Raw genomic sequence first — 5,493 nt, forward strand, 5'->3', positions numbered from 1 at the left:
TGCCTTTGAGAGTTTTTTTAAATCTCTCCACCAGTCCATTTGTTTGTGGATGATAGGGTGTAGTGAACTTGTATGTCACACCACATTCCTTCCACATGGCTTTTAAGTAAGCAGACATGAAATTGCTTCCCCTGTCTGATATCACCTCTTTTGGGAAACCCACCCTGGAAAAGATTCCCAGGAGGGCCTTTGCCACTGCAGGAGCTGTAGTGGTCCTTAGAGGAATTGCTTCAGGATATCTGGTGGCATGGTCCACCAAGATAAACCTATTGCCTGAAGCAGTAGGAGGGTCAAGGGGGCCAACTATGTCAACCCCTACCCTTTCAAAGGGAACCCCAACCACAGGCAGTGGAATAAGGGGTGCCTTTGGAGTGCCACCTGTCTTGCCACTGGCTTGACAGGTTTCACAGGACTTACAAAATTCCTTTGTGTCCTCTGACATTCTAGGCCAATGAAACAAGGGGACAAGCCTGTCCCAAGTTTTCATTTGCCCCAAATATCCAGCTAAGGGAATGTCGTGGGCTAGAGTTAGGAGGAACTTTCTGTACTCCTGAGGAATCACCAATCTCCTGGCAGCTCCAGGTTTTGGATCCCTTGCTTCAGTGTACAAGAGGTTGTCCTCCCAGTAAACTCTGTGAGAGTCACTGACATCCCCATTTGCTTGTTTGACAGCTTGCTGCCTTAGACCCTCTAGTGTGGGACAGGTATGCTGTGCCACACTCAGCTCCTCCCTGGCAGGCCCCCCTTCACCCAAAAGCTCAGCAGTGTCTGCTTCCAGCTCCTCTGGTGTAGGTTCTGCACAGGGTGGAAATTCTTCTTCCTCAGAAGTAGAATCCACTGTAGAGGGAGGGATCGTAGGTAGTGATTTACCCTTACTAACCCTAGCTTTAGGGAGCACTTGGTCCATTCTTCCAGGATCCAAGTCACTCTGTCCTTTTTGCTTTTTGGCCTGAGCCCTGGTCAAAGCAAAAATATGCCCTGGAATGCCCAGCATTGCTGCATGAGCCTCCAACTCCACTTCTGCCCAAGCTGATGTCTCTAAATCATTTCCTAATAGACAGTCTGCAGGTAAATCTGAGGCAACCATAACTTTCTTTGGACCAGTAACCCCCCCCGCCCCCAGTTGAGATTCACAACAGCCATGGGGTGGCTAAGAGTGTTGTTATGAGCATCGGTTACTTGGTACTGGTGACCAAGTAGGTGTTGTTCAGGGTGGACCAGTTTCTCTATTACCATTGTAACACTGGCACCTGTGTCCCTGTAGGCCTGAACCTCTACACTATTTATTAGGGGTAGTTGCTTGTACTTATCCATGTTAAGGGGACAAGCAACCAAGGTGGATAAATCAATAGCCCCCTCAGAGACTAACACAGCCTCTGTGGTCTCCCTAATTAGACCAACCCCAACTAAGTTACCAAAAGTGAGCCCAGCTACTCCCTTGGATTGGCTATTAGTAGGTTTGCTCCCACCACCACTGCTATTACTAGGGGCACTAGGTGTAGCAGCAGGGGTTGTAGTGGTAGGAGGCTTGGTGCTTTTCTTTGGACAACTGGGACCTGTTGTCCAATGGCCTTTTATTTTACATAAATAGCACCATGGTTTCTTTTCTTTGTTTTGATTTGAAGAGGATTTGGGCCCACCACCCCCACCAGAGTGTTTTTGTGGGCCTGATGAAGACTCATTTTTAGATTTGTCCCCACCCTTGTCAGAAGACTTACCATCCTTCTTCTTGCCATCTTTGTCACCCCCTGTATGAACATTTCTGTTCACGCTTGTTCTGACCCATTTGTCTGCCTTCTTTCCCAATTCTTGGGGAGAGGTCAGATCAGAGTCCACCAGGTACTGGTGTAACAAATCAGACACACAATTATTAAGAATATGCTCTCTCAGGATTAAGTTATACAGGCTTTCATAATCAGTAACTTTACTGCCATGTAACCACCCCTCCAAGGCCTTCACTGAATGGCCAACAAAGTCTACCCAGTCTTGTGAAGACTCCTTTTTGGTTTCTCTGAACTTCATCCTGTACTGTTCAGTGGTTAAGCCATAACCATCAAGGAGTGCATTCTTAAGAACTGTTAAATTATTGGCATCACTTTCCTTTACAGTAAGGAGCCTATCCCTACCTTTTCCACTAAATGATAGCCATAGGATAGCAGCCCACTGCCTTTGAGGGACATCCTGTACAACACAGGCCCTCTCAAGTGCAGCAAACCACTTGTTAATGTCATCCCCCTCCTTGTAAGGGGGAACTATCTTGTGCAGATTCCTAGAATCATGCTCTTTTGCAGGATGACTATTTGGAATACTGCTGCTACCACCATGGGATTCCAATCCCAATTTCTGTCTTTCTCTTTCTATCTCTAATGACTGCCTATCTAAATCCAGCTGTTGCTTCTTGAGCTTCAGCCTGGATTCTTCCACTCTCAGTCTATTGAGCTCCCTTTCTAACACTCTGTCATCAGGGTGGGTGGGTGAGGCATGTCTTGAAACAGAAGGATGGTGAGAATGAACAGAAAGAGACCTGGCCCTAACAGATGGCACACTAACAACCTGGCTAACAGAAGTAACACTTCTACTATTATGAGACGGAACACTCTTACTGTGATGTGAGTTCACATCAGTACCAGCTATGCTAGGTGGTCTGCTAATGGGCAGGTTGGAAAGATTCCCTCCCAAATTTTTCGCTATGGGTGCCCCAGAATCAGAGTGGGGACCATCAGCTAATTTCTCAACAGAAGTGCCAACTAAGGTCTTATCTTGTTCAATGAGCACATTAACCAACAGTTGTCTTGAGGGATTCTTCCCTACCCCTAAACCTCTATCTATGCACAGACTCCTTGCTTCCTTCCAGCTAAGGTTATCATAAGCTATGTTGGACAGATCAAGAGCTTGGCCTGTACCAGACATTTTAGACAGTGTTTAAGGGATAGAAAAAGTGAGATAAAGTTTTCAGAACTTTTTAAAGGACAGAAAAAAAACTTTTAAAACTTTTAAAGAACTTTTTAGAAAGTTTAGAGGTACTTTTCAGCACTTAGTAAAGAAGTGAGAGAAGAAAAGCAAAACTTTTTGGATAGGTGTACATACACTGAACTTGTTTTGTATATTTTTCACTTATGAAAAGTACAATGACAAAAGTGGTAAGTAGTTGCAAAGTACTTATCCCACCACTGCACAACCAATGTAGGAGGCTGCTCTGGCTTGTAGTGAGTACCAAGGGGTACTTACACCTTGCACCAGGCCCAGGTATCGCTTATTAGTGTATAGGGGTGTCTAGCAGCTTAGGCTGATAGAAAATGGTAGCTTAGCAGAGCAGCTTGGGCTGAACTAGGAGACGAGTGAAGCTCCTACAGTACCACTAGTGTCACTTGCACAATATCATAAGAAAACACAATACACAGATATACTAAAAATAAAGGTACTTTATTTTTATGACAATATGCCAAGGTATCTCAGTGAGTACCCTCAGTATGAGGATAACAAATATACACAAGATATATGTACACAATACCCAAAATATGCAGTAATAGCAACAGAAAACAGTGCAAACAATGTATAGTCACAATAGAATGCAATGGGGACACATAGGGATAGGGGCAACACAAACTATATACTCTAGAAGTGGAATGCGAACCACGAATGGACCCCAAACCTGTGTGACCTTGTAGAGGGTCGCTGGGACTGTAAGAAAACAGTGAGGGTTAGAAAAATAGCCCACCCCAAGACCCTGAAAAGTGGGTGCAAAGTGCACCTAAGTTCCCCAAAGAGCACAGAAGTCGTGATAGGGGAATTCTGCAGGAAAGACCAACACCAGCAATGCAACAACAATGGATTTCCAGACGAGAGTACCTGTGGAACAAGGGGACCAAGTCCAAAAGTCACGATCAAGTCGGGAGTGGGCAGATGCCCAAGAAATGCCAGCTCTGGGTGCAAAGAATCTGCCACAGGATGGTAGAAGCTGAGGATTTTGCACGAACGACAAGGGCTAGAAACTTCCCCTTTGGAGGATGGATGTCCCACGCCGTAAAGAGTCGTACAGAAGTGTTTTCCCGCAGAAAGACCGCAAACAAGCCTTGCTAGCTGCAAAGCTCGCGGTTAGGGTTTTTGGATGCTGCTGTAGCCCAGGAGGGACCAGGATGTCGCCAATTACGTGAGGGGACAGAGGGGGCATCCAGCAAGATAAGGAGCCCTCTCAGAAGCAGGCAGCACCCGCAGAAGTGCCGGAACAGGCACTACGAAGTGGAGTGAAACGGTGCTCACCCGAGTTGCACAAGAGACTCCCACGCCGCCAGAGGACAACTCAGGAGGTCGTGCAATGCAGGTTAGAGTGCCGTGGACCCAGGCTTGGCTGTGCACAAAGGAAATCCTGGAAAAGTGCACAGGAGCCGGAGTAGCTGCAAAACACGCGGTTCCCAGCAATGCAGTCTGGCGTGGGGAGGCAAGGACTTACCTCCACCAAACTTGGACTGAAGAGTCACTGGACTGTGGGAGTCACTTGGACAGAGTTGCTGAGTTCAAGGGACCTCGCTCGTCGTGCTGAGAGGAGACCCAGAGGACCGGTGATGCAGTTCTTTGGTGCCTGCAGTTGCAGGGGGAAGATTCCGTCGACCCACGGGAGATTTCTTCGGAGCTTCTAGTGCAGAGAGGAGGCAGACTACCCCCACAACATGCACCACCAGGAAAACAGTCGAGAAGGCGGCCGGATCAGCGTTACAGTGTCGCAGTAGTCGTCTTTGCTACTTTGTTGCAGTTTTGCAGGCTTCCAGCGCGGTCAGCAGTCGATTCCTTGGCAGAAGGTGAAGAGAGAGATGCAGAGGAACTCTGATGAGCTCTTGCATTCGTTATCTAAGGAATTCCCCAAAGCAGAGTCCCTAAATAGCCAGAAAAGAGGGTTTGGCTACTTAGGAGAGAGGATAGGCTAGCAACACCTTAAGGAGCCTATCAGAAGGTGTCTCTGACGTCACCTGCTGGCACTGGCCACTCAGAGCAGTCCAGTGTGAGGCTACTCCTCCCCTGCCTTAACACCTTTTTCCAAAGGGAGAGGGTGTAACACCCTCTCTCTGAGGAAGTCCTTTGTTCTGCCTTCCTGGGCCAAGCCTGGCTGGACCCCAGGAGGGCAGAAACCTGTCTGAGGGGTTGGCAGCAGCTGCAGTGAAACCCCTGAAAAGGCAGTTTGGCAGTACCCGGGTCTGTGCTAGAGACCTGGGGAATCATGGGATTGTCTCCCCTATACCAGGATGGTATTGGGGGGGCAATTCCATGATCTTAGACATGTTACATGGCCATGTTCGGAGTTACCATTGTGAAGCTACACATAGGTAGTGACCTATGTGTAGTGCACACGTGTAATGGTGTCCCCGCACTCACAAAGTCCAGGGAATTTGCCCTGAACCATGTGGGGGCACCTTGGCTAGTGCCAGGGTGCCCACACACTAAGTAACTTAGCCCCAACCTTTACCAGGTAAAGGTTAGACATATAGGTGACTTATAAGT

The sequence above is a fragment of the Pleurodeles waltl genome, unplaced genomic scaffold (assembly GCF_031143425.1).
Source record: "Pleurodeles waltl isolate 20211129_DDA unplaced genomic scaffold, aPleWal1.hap1.20221129 scaffold_37, whole genome shotgun sequence".
Lineage (NCBI taxonomy): Eukaryota > Metazoa > Chordata > Amphibia > Caudata > Salamandridae > Pleurodeles > Pleurodeles waltl.